General features: G+C 40.5%; 1 protein-coding gene across 9 annotated transcripts in view; it reads left to right on the forward strand.

The window, feature by feature from the left end:
• The window catches only part of THRB (thyroid hormone receptor beta), a 273,610-nt gene that overhangs the window by 105,563 nt on the left and 149,077 nt on the right, over nt 1-18,970 (forward strand). For 4 of the 9 annotated variants that reach the window (XM_054019952.1, XM_054019951.1, XM_054019954.1 and 1 more), the window contains exon 3: nt 5,159-5,252. The exons of 4 other annotated variants lie outside the window; for them this stretch is intronic. The gene's annotated coding sequence lies outside the window, so the exon portion shown is untranslated. Of the gene's footprint in view, nt 1-4,269; nt 4,311-5,158; nt 5,253-18,970 lie in introns of those variants that run through there. One more of the 9 variants, XM_054019956.1, reaches the window with a different exon arrangement.

Here is an 18,970-nt window from a genome sequence, read left to right on the forward strand (position 1 = left end):
CTGAAGAAAGAAAGAAAGCAGGGAGGAGATTGGCCCAGAAGTTCCAGCAAGAAAAGGAGAGGGAGATTCACAGGACATAATTGGGCTTCTCTGGTAACAAACACAGATGCTGTGGACTCTTGCAGACCTACAGGTTCAACAATCACAGACTCCTCGCCTCCCTTTGCAATCCATGGACAACCACTACAGCACCTCCCTATATCCCCCTCTAAGTTCCAGGGTCCATACCCCTACCCCTACCATTCCACCCTGGGGACATTAAGGAAAACCACAGCTTCACATACATGGGCCTGTGAAAGCCACAGTTGCTATATGTGTAGGTAAAATGGATATGAATGTTGTTTCCCTGTGTTAAGTTCAGTTCCATTAATATATTACATTTTAATGTATTTGCTTTTAAATTGCATAGACGTTTCTTTGCACTGGTTTTGTTATTGAATAAAATGCTATTATTTGGAAAATAATTCATCTCTATTAGTTCACAACATATTCTGCAAAGTGCCTGGCAGTTCAGAAGGTACCCACTTACTTGTTGCTGTACAATGTGACCCAACTCATCAGATCAGTGATAACAATGTAATAATCATAAATGTACAGCAAGCGTCACAAAATTAATAGGTGCATTAACAGTGTTATATTCATAGGTATACATCAAGCACCACACAGTTCCTAACAAGCCCCAGAACAGCAGGGACAGATAGAGCACAGAACACCACAATGCATTACTAGGACTCACTGTTAAAGTGCTCTTTCAAAGCGTCCCTCAGCCGCATAGCTCCCCATTAAGGTCTTCTAATAGTCTTTGTGTCTGGCTGTTCAAACTCAGTAGACAACCACTCCACCTTCACCCTGGCAGCAACTTTTCCCCCTTTTTTCCCACAGATACTATGCAGGACACTGTAGGCAGCTATAACCATTGTTGTTGTTTTTCACGGAGAGCCAATCTTGTGAGTAAACAACGCAAGCATCCCTTCAATCGACCAAAATCACATTCAACTGTCATTCTGTACCTGCCGAGCTGGTAGTTGAATCTTTCCTTGGTGCTGTCAAGATGGCTGGTGTATGGCTTCGTGAGCTGGGGAGCAAGAGGTAGGCTGGGTCCCCCAGGATCACAGTTGGCATTTCAACGTGCGAATGGTAATTCACCATTTACAAAATAAAGACCCTGCTCGTAGCTTTCTGAAGAGTCCTGTTTTCTTAAAGATGTGAGCGTCATGCACCTTCCCCAATCAACCAATGCTGATGTTGGTGAAGCATCCCCAGTGATCCATCAATGCTTGCATAACCATAGAAAAGTAGCTCTTCCTGTGTGTGTACTCTGTGGCAAGGTGGTCTGATGCCAAAATAGGGACGTGTATGCTGTTTATTGCTCACCGTAGTTCAGGAACCCTATTGCTGCAAATCCATCCACTATGTCCTGCACATTGTCAAGAGTCACAGTCCTGCATAGCAGGAGACAATTAATGGTCTGGCACACTTGCATGACAGCAGCCTCCCACAGTGGAATTTCCAACTCCAAATGATTTCCCAATTTAGTGTTGCAATTTTCCACAATGCGATCACCATTCGCTTCTCCACTGCCAGTGCAGCTCTCATTCTGTATTCCTGCGTTGGCATGCTGGGGCCAGGTCAACACACAGATCCAGGAACGTGGCCTTGCGTGTTCTGCAAGTTCTGCACTAAGTGCACATCATCCCATGCCTGCATTACAATGTGATCCCACCAGTCAGGGCTCATTTCTCGGGATCAGAAGTGGCACTCCATCATCTGCAGCTGCTCTGTAAATGCCAGCAACAACCTTGAAATGGTATGCTCTATATCCTCCAAGAAATCTGTCCTCCAAGAAATCATCATGTTCCTTGCTGATTTGGTTTTTTTTACGGCTCTGCAAATATCGGAGGATTGTATGTCTTGTGCTTGGAACTCTTATGACAGTAGTGCAGAGCTGTGCAGTCTCCATGATTTTGTCAGAGATGACAAACAGCGAGGAGGTTCATGCAAACTTGAGGGATTTTTTTAAGAAGGTGCAAAAATTGTATGATATAGATGACATTATGGGAGATAGTTGCATGCTGGGAAGATGACCCCTTGCTCCCAGTCATCCCTGCTTGACTCACTTCTGCCCAACCATGCATTGCCAGAACTTCCCAAAAGACATCACGCTGGATGGTGGTGGGTTGCACACTGGGATGCCTTACTATGATGAACCGCACTGTGCATCAACACAAGTACTCCTGGTAAATATGCACAGTGCCAACACAAGGAACCAAGTGATATACTAACTGCGGCAGCTTTATGCCAAAGTAACTTTCATTGACCAAAGTTTATAGTGTAGACAGGACCATAATGAGCAACTGTACTTCATGTTGTGCCATGACATCTTTTTAAAAGTGGATCTTTCCAAGTCTTCCTAAATCAATATGCTTAATTGAATTTCTTTAACATGCGGTGTGCCTCAGGAGAGTGCAGAGTAAGGTTAGTGATCCAAATCTGGAGTTGTTTGAGCCTGGGGTTCTGGAGAGAGATGCCCTTAAAAAAAAAAATGTTTCTAGGTGGATTCTCTCCTCCCCTGAGCTAGGGATCAAAATGTTGATGTGATGTTGGTCAAAATGATCTCAATCAGTCAATTTTTACCCGAGGTAGTACCTGGCACCCTCTAAATCTTTGGGGGACCCAAACTGAGAATGGAATTTAAGAAAATGTATATTTTTACACTGTGCATGTGCCAATACAGAAGAGTGGCTGGGGGGTTTCCATTCCAACCATTTTATGTGCTTTAAAGTTTGACTCTTTTGCTCTCAAATTAAAGGTTAATCGGATTGCATTGGTGTCACTCATGAAGATGTTGGGTAGCATTTAGTGATCCAAACTTGGGGTCACTTGACCTAGGGGATCCCGAGCTATAACCCCTATTCCTCCCCCCAAAACCATTTTCCTTCTGCTGCTGTGTACTATTAAACTGAGAGGTACTAATCCTTGGATGAAGCACAGACATCCTGATGGCTGTGACTTCATCCTTCAATTAATATAACTAAGGATAACTTAATCAGAAGCCCCCACCTAAGACAAAAGGAGTTTTGAACCAAGTGACTGGAAGTTGCTGCAATTTGTGATTTGTGGATGGCAATTTTCATTTGGGGGGGGGGGGGGAATGTAATCAAAGTTTTTGTGGAAAAGAGAGGTGATTGCTTTCTGGAAAGAGAGGGGCAGTGGGGCAGAGGAGTGGGGGAATATGGGGAGAGGGATTTGGGGATGCAGCAAAGAAGGTCTGTGGCAACACCTTCCTTGCCCCCATGTGAGCCAGGATCTGGGGAAGTCCTGCCCCTTTGGGTGCGGAGTTGAGAATAGGCATACTTTGTGCATGTCACAAGCTCTGAAGCACTCAGGAGGAGGATGGGAACACCCGCTGGTAGGAATGGAGCAGTTCTCATATCTCAGGCCTGGTCTACATTACAGAGTTAGGTTGACGTAAGGCACCTTATGTCAACCTAACTCTGTAAGCATCTACACTAAAATGTAGCTTCCACCAGTCATTCACTCACTATACCTACTTAATAACTCCACCTTTGCGAGAATCATAGCACTTAGATCGATGTAGTTAGGTTGACACAGTGTCGGTGTAGACACAGTGTTGCTTACATCAACTGTCGCTGCCTTTTAGAAACTGTCCCACAATGCCCCGCAAGCGCTCCAGATGAGGATGCTGACACAAGAAGCATAGTGTGGATGTGTAAAAGTGATTCAATTACTGTGGTGGCTGTACGTCAACATAGCTTACGTCAACTTAATTTTGTCATATAGACTTGCCCTCAGAGATATTGTTTCAGTTTCTGTTAGTCTCCACGGAGTGTTCTCATTCAGCTGAGAACATCACATTGGAATGAATGGGCCACTTCACATCTTTCAGAGCCTGCTGTGCTGCAGATGGATGTGTAGAAGAGCCCGTTCCCTCCACGGTCTCTCTATCCTTCTTGTTTAAAGGATGACATTTCAAAATGCTCTAAAATCCCCACAGATTCACAGATTTTCTTGAAATTAGCAACACCTTGTTTGAGTGCAGAGTAGAGTTATTGACCAACATGTGGGGTCATTTGCGCCAAGGACTCCAGAAATATAAGTCCTGGAAAAATAGCCATTTTTCAAAAAGTTCTAGGGTTTGTGTCTCCATGTGTGTGAGTAAAAATACAACCTTAACTCTGCCCTCTTTTAGCAGTGCCCCAGTGTGTCCTGTTAACACAAATAACTGCACTGTTCTTTTTGTCATTTAATAGTGTTAGATGGAATCCTGTGGATGAGAGTGAATGGAAAAGGTGAAGAGCTTATATGTTTCAGCAACTGTGGGGTTGGCAAAAAGTTATGTGGGTGAATGGGGCATTTTGGGGCATTGCTGTAAGAGGGCAAAGTTAAGGTTGCACAGGCAACTTTAACCATGCATTTCCTGGTTTTCAGAGTTTTGCTCAGTTCAGCATTCTGCAAGGGAATGACATACCACCACGCAACCTTAACTCTGCATTAACATAGTTTTTGCCATTGAATAATATATCTGCTTGTCTGATAAATTATTATTAAATATGGTTGCCATCTAGGGCTAATTGAACATAACATCAAAACATAAGAATGGCCATACTGGGTCAGACCAATGACCCACCTAGCCCAGTATGCTTTTCTTCTGAGAGTGGCTGGTGCCAGGTGCTTCATAGGGAATGAAAAAAAGGAAATGTATTGAGTGATCCATCCCTGTTGTCCAGTCCCAGCTTCTGTCTGTTTAGATGGAACATTTTTCATCTAAACTGTTTTTAAATTGAGAAATCAAAAACATGTGGACCAAAACTGAAAAATTTCAGCTGAAAACTATCTCACATGATGTACAGCATCTTCTCTCCAAGATGGGAGCCCATGGTGCATTATGGGAGATGTAGTCTGATCAGGAAGCTTGGCCTATTGAGGAAAATGGGCTCATGATGCACCCAAACTACAAATTTAATGCGGCACTGTGGCAGCAGTTCCAAATTGAAATTTCTCAGTATTTGAATTGCTGCTGAAAAATTAAAATTGTCTGTGGAGAAAAATAACTGCTGACAAGCTCCATAACTTTAATTTCAGTCTAAGACAGGTCTTCCTAACATTTCTGAACAACATGCCTTCTGTTCTCTTTAAGGACTTTTATGTAAATCCAAATGAAGACCTTTATCTCTTGGATGATGACCTAGTTTTGTTCCAAGGAAGAGAGAGAGAGAGGGAGAGCAGTTCTTGTAAGTTTGGGCTGACGTGCATTTTTTTTTTTTACTGTGTTTTTGTCTAAGGGTTCTTACACCTAACAAAATAACTGTTTACAAACTGTTACTGTTTGTCCCCTGACCTGACTGCAGCATGATTAAATTTTGTACGGTTAGCAAGCCATTGTGCTTAATACCTGCATTAAAGCCTTGGTCATGTAGCCCAGTTACTACATAGTTCTTGTCTACACTATCAAGTTTAACCAAGTTGTAACTAAAAGGGTATTGTGCCCCTCAGATCCATGTGTAGAGAAGATCCTCCATGTGCAGTTCTTTCTTCATCCCAAACTCAGCCATCTCTGTGGCAGCATCCCCCTTGCCCTCTGATCCCATGGAGACCTCGGGGCTGGTCAGGGGTCCATGTAGCGGGAGACAGTAGGGACTAGACAGGGCAGGGTGGAGTCAAGATGATGCAGAACAATATTTCTGTACCCAGGAGAGTTTACTAGGAAAAGCTAAGGCAGTCTGCGTCTGTATTGCATTTTCCTCAGAACACCCTTGGCAAACTAACATTGCTTTATTCTATCTGTCATTACATCTACCCCTTTATTATCAATCTAATAATTTTCATGTTTTATATATTTATTATAACAAGTGTGTGAGTGAGTTTGTGAAGACAGATATAATACAGACCCTTGTAACAAGTGGCTGAATAATGTGATTAATTTCAATGTATCCACTCAGTTAGAAATATGGTACAGTTATTCCTATTGGTCACTGACAATAAAATATTGAAATTGATTTTGCCATCGGAGATCACCAAAAGATTATCAGGTTTTTTAATCTGATTTCAGACATTCGGATGTCATTAAAAGGTTATCAGGAGTATCGATTTACAAACATTATATTAATTTCTTCCCTGAGACAATCAGGTAGGATATTTGAGCTGGAGAACAATTTTAAATTTTATTAAATTAAATCTGTATTCAGATTACAGTTGCTTCGTTTGGGGATAAAATGAAACAGCAACAGTACTTAATATTATTGTTTGTCCTGAATTAGTTGGTATTCGTTGATTAAATTGTTACATTTGTCTGTTTGTCTAGACTGTGTGTATCTTGTTTATTAATCACAAAGACTGTCTTTGAACAGAAGACAAAAAAAGGAAAGGTCATACATTTACTGAATAGCCATAGTGCTGGAGAACCCTGTTGTCAGTAAATTCCCTGACACCGCAAACTTGTCCTGAAATCCTGGTGTCTTTCAGTGAACAACAACAACAAATGCCACTACTTTTGTTGTTGTAATGAGAAGTCAGCAGCCTAGATTTGTTTTAATATTCATTATCATAGAATCGTAGGACTGAAAAGGACCTTGAGAGGTCATTTAGTCCCGTCCCCAGCACTCCTGGCAGGACTAAGTATTATCTAGTTTAATTTCTTTGTACTGTGATAGAGAATCAATAGCTAACTTTCAGAATTGCCAATAATGGGTAATTACTTGCTAGTTAGGTGTGGTTTTGAAGCATCAGTGTACCATTGCTGTTCGTTTAATCTGAAAATAAAGCTAGGTACAACTAAAGAGCAAGAGACATTGTTTCAGTTGCTCTGTTTTTATCCACCAATGGAGATATTTCATATTGATCACTGATTCATTTTCCTTCTAACTTACCCACACCCTTCTTCACCTCTAGGGTCTTCTTACTCAAACTTAATGCTGGCTCATATCTTTGATTTAATGGCCTTCTTTGATTACCCTGGTACTTTTTAACTGAAGGTCTCTAAATTCTTTTGTCTCTAGTGCATCACATTCCTCCACTTATAGCTTTTTGGCCTTGACATATGATGCGTAGTAGAGCCTTTGTGGACTGCATCCTCTGGCGGTGCTAGTCTAGCTTCTGTTTAAAAAGAAAAAAAAAGAAGTAGTATTTTCAGAAGTAGAGTGTATTCTAACATTATTCAAACACTGCATCTTAAAACAGGCTTCATCTTCTTTTCTATCATTAAGGACTTACCAAGAGACTAGCAAAGTTCATTGGCCTAACAGTGGCCTTTAAACAAAAGTATCCTAAAAAAAGTGTATACTGTAAAGTGACTATTTAAGATGAGTGGCCTAACAGAAGTGTGCCTTAGAGCTGGTTTCACTGTAGAACAAGAGACAGAACTTTCTCAGGCGCCAGCCCACCAGTGTGACATGAGCTCCTATAGGAACTAAGAATCAACCCTCACCACCTTCCACTCCAAGTGCAAGTTGCATTTCTCTGACCTTACTTTCTCTAATATAAACATATTGGGGTGGATTTGGAGGGTGGGGAGTGTTATAAACAAATTCCAGACCAAAACACTCCACTCCACACAGTTCTCCCCGTGAGAAGAGGATGAAGAACAAACCTTTGTGACAGACATGTAGTCATATTGTTTCATGCGCTACTGGAAGGTACTCAAATACAACAGTGATGAGCACAGTATAAGAACCTATATAGAACAGGATAGACTAGAAAAGGAACATATGGTGAGTCAACGAATCAGTGGGGAGTCAGTGCGTACTGACTTTCTACTTCCATTTTGACTCCATTGTAAAACTGCAAAAATTTGTAGTTATTATGTGATCTCTCTAGTGATACTTACAGTTCATGGTTTGAAAAATAGGAAAAAAAAGCTACTAAGTGACTCTTTTGGACCTGATAGACCAAACATTTGACCTGCCCTGTTTTGTTTGTTTGTTTTTGTTTGTTTGTGGTTTTTTACCTTTTGAAAAGTCCATGTGTTTCTTCATATGTGACTTGGTAACAAATGCCAGCTGTTAGGTGCTCATGAGCAATATTGCAATAAGAAGTCAGTGTGTATAAACACTCTTCCATTTCAAAATTGCAAGGGGTTTTTAAAAGAAATAGTAAAAAGAAAAAAATTGACAAGGAATTTTTCCAAATTAGTCATTCAAAAATTTCATTATTCATTAACAAGCCGGTTACTTCAACCATTACTAGATAATGAAAGGTAACAGATCGTTCTTAAAGTATTATTTGCCACTAAATGGGTCAATAATTCTACCATTTTTGTTGTATCATGTACATTTTATCATGGTTGGCTATGGAATGAAGGTACAATACTCCTTTTGAAGCCTCACAGCCAAAGCTAGTCTATGGTATTCTGTCATTGGTCAGTCACGTATTTTTCAAAATGCTGCTGAGACAATTTACACATTTCTCAATTTTTCTTCTTGCACAGCCATGTTGTGCCTCATTCTCTGATTATCCAAAAAAAAAAAAAAAAAAAAAAAGACACAAAAAGTAGAAACTTTGGCTTGTCAGCGGAGAGTGAGATAGGTGTGAAGCCTGGGCCCCACACAAAAGCACTATAAACAGAAGTTGAAATAAACTCTAAGCATAGCACAACAGAACTGAAAATAAAAGGGAAAGTGAAAATTTTAAAAACACATTTTTATATCTACCCATGTCAGTATCACAGTGCCCTTTCCCCTTTGAACTGCATAAAGGAACAATGGAAGTTTAAAAAATAAAATTCCTAAGCTTGAATGTAGACCAGATCAGTAGAGATCAAAAATTGTTACCCTCTAATCACCGTTCAGGTGTCCATATGAAATGAGCTTAGTGCTATCTGGTCTTTGTCTGGTTTCCAGTGGACAATCATCCTCATCACAAAAATCTTCACTGCCATTGACACTGATTGGAGTCCTTGTTGGCAGTCTGAGCTATGGAGACTGAAGCCTTCGAGAGGCTTCCTCCAAGGCAAGATTGAGGCCCATTGGTGGAACAGTTCAGGGAAGTTTTTGCTGCTCCTGATCTGTAGCCAAGCAGAGAACTTTCAATCCAACATGTTTCATGAACATAAATAAACACCCAAATGTGTAGGGGGAAAAAAATCTTAAAAAATTATTTCCAGTTCAAATTATTTTAATTAAATGTTTTATGTCCATTCTGCACGTGCATGGTCACCCAAACACATCTTTACAGCCACACCAACATTAATACTATAAGAATGATAAACTTTTCTAAAATTCACAAGTTAGTACATGATGGTGTGGTATAATATCAAGCTATACATTGTGACATTTTTAAGTGTAGATAAGCCATTTTAGGTATTTCTAGAGGTATTTTATATTCATCAGTATCCAAATTTCTCTCCCTGCAAGCTTTGCTCTGCAGGATTCATGGTAACAAGGGGCGCCTTGATTTACAGGTGTAAGGATAAGAAAAATAATCCCAATCAAATCTTTTAAAATGGTCTAAAATATTTGTAAAATAGTTTTTTGGCACCGTCAGTCATGGAGTCTTAAAACTCCACCTGTTCTGAAGGAAAGTAGTGTCTTATTTACTGGAGCTCAATGGAATTCACTCAGCAAGGTATTAAATCCATTGAAGGATATGTTGAATTGTAAGTTGCCAAGACTGTATGTAGCTTATATAGAACACATAATTCTGTGATGTGGAACAGAGATATTATTAGCACTTATTTGAGATGACCTAAATAACTCACACCTGGGTTCTCCCATCATGATTAATGCACGCATACAAAACTCATGCCAATAAAGCCTTTGTTACACCAATATGTATTTCCCTATATATCCATATTTACATACGTCTGGCTTTTAATGTAGCAAATGTGTAAAACAGCTCACGCAACTCTAAACAGTATTCATATGAAACTGCAGGGTGAAGTTATTTAGGCAGAGCAGTTGCGTTACTTACTGTGTACTGGGATTTGGCCAAGATACCAGGATTAGCACCTCTATTCTTATGAAGTATGCCATTGGATCTTCAGTCACCTTAAGTAGTCAGGGGCTAAGGTTCACATTCCATCTGAAAGAGCCCAGCAGTCCTTCACAGTACCACTGACTCCATATGCTGAACAGAGTATGGGCTTAACATTGACACAGAAAAAAGAGTGCCACCTACTACTTCGTCACTAAATATATATATACGACCCATTAATTTTGTTTATTAATGAACTTTGTTCTGTACACACAAACTTCTTAATAAAGCAAAATTCCATGTGAGATTTTTGGCTTAGTGCACATGCTTGGCAGCTGGATTGAAGCAGCACACCTTAAAAGCTTCAGAAGAACTATTGATAGAAATCTATCCGGGCAATCATCTGGACCAGTGATACTCAGACTTCAGTGGTTCAGGAGTCACATTAGCGATCAATATTACCCAAAAGAGCCATAGAAGTGTGAATTCATCGTTTCATTTACTATAATACTATCTAGTCATAGTTAAACAGTTTGACGGGGAAATGTTGTGTGTGTGTTTAATTATCACAGCAAAATGACTGACCAAGTATTATTAGTTTATGAACTACACTTGGCTAATAACATAGTAAAAGCATCCTGATTGGTTAATAACTTTGAGTGGTTAATAATTAAATCACAGTGTTTTAATATCATGTGCTCCAAAGAGCTGCAGGAGACACATTAAAGAGACACTTGCGATTCGCGAGCGTCAGTCTGAGTATCTGATTGGGACATTTAAGAACTTAATTCCTTCATAGTCATTAGGATGCAGTGAATTAAAACCCAACTTTTTGGAAGGTGCCAGAACACAGATTTACAGTTGCCTGAGTACTGTTTTATTAACATTTTAATAAATCTTCTTGAATTTGTTTTCTTGAAGTATAATACTTGGGGAGCAAGTGGCCAGTTCATTTTTATGCATTTTGAAGTGTGCATCATCCAGATTCCTTTGTATTTAGAGTCAGAAATCTCTATTGGCAACATCCCTTCAACTAGTGAGAGACAGGATGTGCACTTAGTCCCGTAGAGATCACCTCCATCAATTATTTAGCATTAGTGTGGATAGTTTAGCTTGGGTTTGATGGAAAGGGATCAGAAGACAGGGAATGGGCCCAAGTGGAGACCCACACTCAGGGGGGAAGGAAGCCACCTCCCAAAAGCCCCAGGACTGGTGGGGAAAAACAATGTCCCCACTGGCTCACTTTGCCTGGGATTGCCTACTCCACCCGCTGAGGCCCAGTGCGGAAATGGAAATACCAGCTCCACCCCCATCCTCAGCGAGTTAACTTTATGACTGAATCGCCAAAGGAAGGGAGTCAAACAGCCAGTCTGCCGATGGCATCTAATATTCATCCTGAGCCATTCACACCCCAAACCACTGTCCGCATGTCATGCTGCAACCTCCTGGGTGCAGAGCCATTGGATCGCTAGTATGAACAGAAGATGGTAGTCAGTGGGGAGACATTCATTGGATGGAGAAATTCTGGGATCATGAAACCCCATCTAATGCTTGCACGTTGTAAAATCTGGTTTAAAATTCCTGGTGTAAAAGCCTTCACTCTACCTACATCGCAGATTTCTATACAGACCAGGAAGAGTCAAGGTGCTGGTTATAGGTGTTCTGTCAGATATTCTGTATTATTTACTTTTGAGGAGTGATATTATGACTTTAAAAGTAGAGGGGGTGAATCAGGTCCCATGAGTTAGCTTCAGACCTGCAAGAGACTGTGTTAGCCAAAATGCAAATGGAGTCATTTGTGGGGGTGTATCCCCTGGGCCAGTATCCAAGAGGAATCAATCCTTCCAAGTATATTGCCCACAGGTATAAGTTACTATATAGCTCCTTCTAACCATGCACATTTATTCTTAAGATAAAAGCATTACAGAGAAAACATAAAAAAAAAAAAAGTTCCTGCCCACTTGCTAAAAAACTTACCTTGAGGTCACCCCCAACTCCAGCCTAGGGCTCTGGTAGGTTTTAGTCCTTCAAAACACACAACCGGGTTTTCCAAGTGCACATCCATCTTAAATCCAAACCAGGACAAGGGCTGGGCAGATCAGCTGTTTCTTTGTACAGCTTAGGCCTTTGATCTTGGCCTTCAGTAATAGGTAATCAGCAGGGAATGACCCTCTCCTCAGGGCGTAGCTTCAAAAGGCGGGGGTTTTGCATAACCTGAATTTGGGAATTTGTACTGATTTCTCCTTGGGGATTCCTCAGGAAATCCATTAACACTTATTGTTTCAAAAGTCCATACGTGTCCGGCATATTTTCAGTATAGCCTTTTGAATTCCCAGGTCTTACATGTGTCACATCTGCTAGAAGGGTGATTAAAATGTCATATCACTGTAGAAAGCAGACGTGGGCAAGACTTTGATTACTTTAATTCCTCTGAGGCTGGGTACACCACACCTTGCTTTCCAGGGCTTCCCTTGAGTCCTTAGTTGCCCAGGAAGGGAGAAATAAATGAACCAACAAAATGATGCTTGACATCTTTTGCCTATAAAAATAAGCAATTCAGACATGTACCTTTAAAGCCAGCCTAGGCTGACAGCAAAAGTATTAGCTATCTCACATACCTAAAATACAGCACAAGAAATGATCTGATGATCTCAGTCTTGGTCCAGTTTGGAGAGGAGAGGTGACCACAACACAAAACCTGGCAACTTTGTTTGTCTTTCGCAGCACAGGGGCCTATGGTAACAGTAAATACTGCATTTTCATATCAGGTGGGGATTTCCCCATTGTAGGGTTGAAACATATTGTCGGTGCAATATGAGGAAGCATTTTCTGTGCTGCCTGGGCAGGACATCTCTTGTGGATAAGTAAAGGCACATTTGGGGATCTAATTTAAAATACAGGTGCCTAAATTTATATAACAAATTATATATACATGTAAGCTCAAATAGATAGTTGTACATGAAAAATATGCATTGATGAGAACAAGAGTGGTAATTTACCATGCTCAATTAAACAGTGAGAGTATTAATATTTCTGTAGTCATCATGTTTTATTTCTACCATTTTTTAAAATCCTTTCTTGTTTTAAGGTGTGCTCTGGCCTAAATGTCAGGATTTATCTTCAGAATGTAGAAAGAGAGGGATTTTCTAATTTTTCTTCCTCTTCTTCTCCTGTCTCTCCTTTCGTCTAGGTGTTTTGCTAGTGCATGAATCAAATCTTATAGTATTTTTAGGAAACAAAACACACATGCATTTTAATAGGCATGTTTGCACACCTGGAAAATCAAGCCCTCTTACTTGCTTTTCAAGGCTGGAGACAGGGATGTATGGATGCAACCTATAGTTTTGGAGGGGTGGACCAGTGGGGACTTATGCTTTTACAGCAGTGATTGGTAGGTAGCACTCTAAAAATCCAATATAATCACTTCAGTACAATACACAGTTTATACAAAAGACAGGAAGATACCCGTACTGGTCTTTGATTATGGTAATCTTGGAGAATATGCCCACTAGGCTTGAATATTTTCAACAATGCATGAGCTATAGAAAAGATTGTGGACATTCAAGCCTAGGGTCATGCTCTCCATGATTACCATTACCATAGTGAATTGAGAGATCTTACAAGGAGTGATTTACATTGCATTTATTAGTTGTCATGGAGTCTTCAAACAATGCAAAACAGCTCAGCATCCAAAATGAGGATTCACTCTGTTCCTTGGAAGATTACTTCCAACAGTGGGAAGAACTAGACATTATGGCCAAAATTTTCTACCCTTGATGCCTAGATGTTGAAACCTGAATCTGTATTTTAAGTATCTATATCAGAGTGGCCTGATTTTCAAAGGTGCTGAGACCCTCTGCTCTCATTCACTTCAGAGGGCTTTGTCCGTGATTAGCACTTCTGAAAATTCAGCCAGTTTGCGTTAGGTGGCAAAATATTGATTTAGATGCCTACCTATAGATCCCCATGTTAGGAATGTTGGCCGGGGGCCTATATCTTCAGGATCAATATGCTGATAAAATTTTAATTTCCTTTGAAAAGACCTATTATATCCCAAATTGTTTTTTCTTCAGATACCTGCAACACAGACAGCAAACTAATTCTTGAATGTGTAGGGGGTTGGCGGCCCGCTGGCCGCACCTCTCCACTAGGGTTACCGTACGTCCGGATTTTCCCGGACATGTCTGGCTTTTGGGGGCTCAAATCCCCGTCCGGGGGGAAATCCCCAAAAGCCGGGCATGTCCGGGAAAATCGGGAGGGAGGGCTGGGCCGGGGTCGCGGGGCGGGGCGCGCGGTGCCGGGCCGGGGTCCAGGGGCGCAGTGCCGGGCCGGGAGCCGGGCCGGGGCAGCGGGGTCGGGCCGCCGAGAGGGTGCGCTGGGCCGCGGGGCCGGGAGCCGGGGGGTCGGGCCGGGAGCCGGGCCGCCGGGGGGGTGCGCTGGGCCGTGGGGTCGGGCCGGGAGCCGGGCCGCCGGGCGGGTGCGCTGGGCCGCGGGGTCGGGCCGCCGGGGGGGTGCGCTGGGCCGCGGGGCCGGGGGGTCGGGCCGGGAGCCGGGCCGCCGGGCGGGTGCGCTGGGCAGCGGGGTCGGGCCGCCGGGGGGGTGCGCTGTTATGCTTAAATATGAATTTAGTACCAATGTAGTCTGTTGGGTAAAAGGAAAAGTCATTTAAAAATAGTGTATGAATATAATTCTGAACCACAAAAAAAGTCCTGTCCATGAGTTTCCAAAAATTACCTGACTCAATATTTCAGTGGTGCCTATACATTTCCATTGGGGAGAAAATTACATCAAAATCAGTTTCTCTTGGAAAGTTGCATGGTGCAAATCACACCACTTGATCTATATTCCTGAGTCTGTGCTAGGAGGATGGGCATATAGAACTTGGTCTGCAAAGCTAATCAGGGCTAGATGGTCCAGAGAAAACCTGTGCTCATATGCTTGGAGGTGTTGCAATAAATGCCAACAACAAAAGGAAGTATGTTAAAAACTTGTCTGTAGTAGTGAGTTAGATGGATAAATAGTGTTATCTTTGTGGTGCCCACTGCTTTGTTCATATAGAACTGTGAACATTTTATCCCTGCCAGATGAAAAATATTTTGGAACATAACGAAAGATGGGCCAAAACTGGAATAATTGATCAAATCCCCCAAAATTGGGTGCAGGAGGAGAGTTAGATAAATGGAACTTGAATCATAACTATCCCTGGTTTTGATTTAGAACTTGAGGAAATTTTAAAATACAAAAATGAAATATGTTGTCACCATATAATGTTTTCTTTGCTTGCATGGGTATAACCTGTGGGCATCAGCTACACAAAAGTAGTAAATCAGTGAGAGAGAATCTAAGATAGAGCAGATGGAGAAAAGGAAAAAAAGAGGTTTTACTGATGATATCTTCAACATCCAAAAAGAACTCTACCACGGCTAAATATGAGCAATTTTTTCAAGAGCTAACAGAACTAGCAAGGCCGTCTGCATGATTTGCAGTAATATCGCATACAGAACCAAAGAAAGTTTATCAAGTCTACTATTTACATAAACTTGACATTTGCTCTAAATAAATAATTCAGAATAGTGCTATTTAATTTCAGGCCACATTGTTCAACCATTAGCTTCATAACAAATTGATTATAACTCCCATCTCTCAAATGATTTATTAACACAACTAGCACAAGTAACACAATAGTTATCCATTCCTTTATAGCCTACTAGCCTGTGGCTTGAGATACTGTTTTGCTTTAGGGGTTCCTGAAAGCATGGTGAGGCTTTGGCACTCTATGCACTGCTCCCTCTTTAGATATGAATGTAGCGGGGCTGATGCTATTTCATGTGTTTTAGCAAGGTCTCCTATTTTATTTAAATCAAACTTAGCTTCCTAATTTCTCGGCTTTTCCCAGACTTTTTCTGAATTTGTCCCAAGCACTCTCCTGTCCCATTCATGTCACGATCCTCAGAGAGACACTATAGCTAAATTGCGGAATGTCCTGTGGGTTCAGTTATGCTTCATATTCTGTTTATAGAAATTGTAGCAAGCAAACATCGGGTAACTTGGGTTGACATACTCTTCAAACTTATTGTAATATGCTCCTGGCTCTTTTGTATCTTCAGCTGTCTTCTCTATCCAAATATTATAAATGTCTCTAACTTCTCTCCAATAAAGCTGCCAGCTTTCTCTGAGGTGGAACACAGTATCCATTTGCCATAGAAACACTACACAGCAGGTCTTTTATAGGAGGGGAAGCAAAAGAGTTATTTCTCTAAGTCAATCTACTGTGGGAATTTGGAGAGGCAGAATGTAATTAATTACCCAGCCTGAATTTTGGCCAATACACTACTTACACAACAGTTGCATTTTATCAGTTTCTTTCATTCTTTGTTTTTTTGTTTTGGTGATGGAACGGGTGGGGGGAAGGGAGGACACCAGAGCTTGATTTTATATTAAGACTTGGTTATTTTTATTTCTACTGTGTGAACATGATTCAGTTTTTTAGCTGTTATGATTTTTATATTGTAAATTGTGCTGCTTTATGTGACTTTTTTGGATGAAAAATTAGGAAGATAATACAGCCCTGAAGCAGAAATTACTTTCAGAAAAGGAAAGATTAGTTAATTTTACATAAAGCAACCTCACAAAAAATAACCAGAGCATGAAACAGCTGCACTGCATGTCCTCTGCCTTTCACTGACCATTTCCAACTCACTTGGTGCTTTGTGTTGCCTTTCTGCAGCATTTCTTTTCACCGCCTGTACGTGCACTGACAACATTTTTCACTTTAATTTGTTGATAGTAAGTTTTGGGCTGGATCTAGTGAATCCCTGTGCAGTTATCTAGCAGCTAGTTTAAAAAAATAAAACAAGGTGTCACAACATAATTGTGTTGTAAGGTTTTGCCATTCTTTTTCACTTTCTCTGTAACAAGAAATATGTTAGTGTTGTCGAAAGGAAATTACTCTTATGAACCCTTTCACCTCCAAAATATTTCAGCTACTGGCTAAGATTAAGATGAAGAGAAGAAATTATCAAAGGCATCATCTTCTTTTGGATCTTCCTGGGTGCCTTCTCTTTATACATCTGTCTCCTAGATTGATATCTCTGTCATGTACAGCACCAAGTACTTTGTCAGTGCCTAAGAAATAATAATAGTAATATGCTGAGAATTAGGTTTATGTGAATGAAATAACGACTCCATTTTGGGAGGGGTTATAACTTTGGTTTGGTTTGGTTGTGGGTGGTGTAGCTTTTATGATCTCATTTTTATGCCAGTACCCAGATTTTGTCCCTATGTTGATTCATCTTTCTGAAACAAAGCTATGAAAAGTAAAAGGTGAAAGTTATTTTAATGTCCCTTTAAAACAATTAGGGACTTCAGATCTCTGTGCACAACTCCCATGAAAATCAATGTGAGTTGCATGCGTACATCTTATGCATGTTAAGTATGAATCTTCTTTTTTAAAAATTCCTATACTTACAGTTTGAGAGAAGAGAATCAGTCAATAAGGCAGGAGTAGTGAAAGAGAAGTCAGGATTGGTTGGCTAATCAAAGGATGAGGTATACATGAAGGGTGAGGCAACAAAATCACAGTTTTTTGGGGGTGAGGGGGGTTGAGGGTGGGAAAGGCCAGGTATAGGCATCTTTATGATACTATTCTGACTGTAGGCCTCATCCAAGGCCTCATTTGAAGTCAGTGGAAAGACTCCCATTGACTTCAGTTGACTCTCTAGCAGTAAATTCTCTTGACCTGGTGCAACCTCCACTTTGGAGAGGAATTATATATTTAATTCCTTATTTCCTGGTCCTTTTTCAGATGGAGCATTTGCCCACTGTACTATGTAAAATAAAGAAGCTTTATAAAGTTATAAGGAAAAATGAACACCAACAAACCCTTGTCTACTTGGGAGAACCACTTAGACATGAATTAGGGTGAGATGCTGTTTCCAAACAATCCATTTCAAATACTGCATATAGGTCTACATACTGCAGTATGCTTTTCTGTATTTAAGTGACAGTGGATCATAAAACTCTAGTTGTTCATGTTCATATTGCCTTACCTAATCTAGAGAGATGCCTGTATTCCGAAGAGTTTAGAGCATTGTTCTATGCAATGGTTTACTGCTGACCTTTTAAAATAAGAATTGCTTTGTCCTTTTAAAATAAGTGCTTAGAAATACCACAATTATTATGAAATTGCAAACCATCTCTCTAATAAGAGGTGATTTTCTTCGCTGCAGAAAAGCTGGCATTAATAAGATTATAATCAGTGATAAAAAAAAAATTGTCATAATGGGTATTTGACGTTTATATCCAACCAGACCTCTCAACAAGCCAGAAAACTATAATTTGGAGATCAGGAACAAAAGAAGGAATGTAGGACCGCATGCCTCTCATATGCTTTATTATAGTCTAAAACGCTTCAAGACCAGTAAGTGGTGTAAGACACATTCTCCTCTTTGTACTTTTTGGAAAAAGAATAGGTCAACTGCACGGTCACGGAGAAAAAGTGTCCAGTAATTGACTGAAGAATACAAAATATCTACAGATGGCAGTCATTTCTTTTAGTCAGTTACATATCATTTTATTTGTACTGGCCTGATCCAAAGCCCAGTGAAATCAACAGGGGAGTCTTTCCATTGACTTGAGTGAGTTTTGATTCAAGACCATAATGCATATAACAAAGAAGTTCACTCATTTCACCAGTAAATATAGCAAAGGTATAAATGATTTAAATTTCACCTTCATCTTGACACTTCCTCTCAAAGTACTGTGCTGGTTATCACCCAACACGTAGAGAGTCAAATTTCAGAAAGTTAATGAAACTTACAGAAATTCTCTCACTAGGTCAGGGCATGTCTCCCTTTTCTCAGCATGCAGAGGATACCTTAGGACTCCCCAGTCCCTTCTGGCTGGTGACTTTTTCTCTCAAAACTTTTATCTGGCTTTTGACTCTCAACTCATACTCATCCTTTGAAGTCAGTTAATATAAATGTGCTAGTTCCAGTTTCCTTTTTTTATATTAAAACACTATGGCCAGTGTTTTCAAATGTGA

This window comes from Malaclemys terrapin, chromosome 2 (genome assembly GCF_027887155.1).
Source record: "Malaclemys terrapin pileata isolate rMalTer1 chromosome 2, rMalTer1.hap1, whole genome shotgun sequence".
In the NCBI taxonomy this organism is placed as follows: Eukaryota; Metazoa; Chordata; order Testudines; family Emydidae; genus Malaclemys; species Malaclemys terrapin.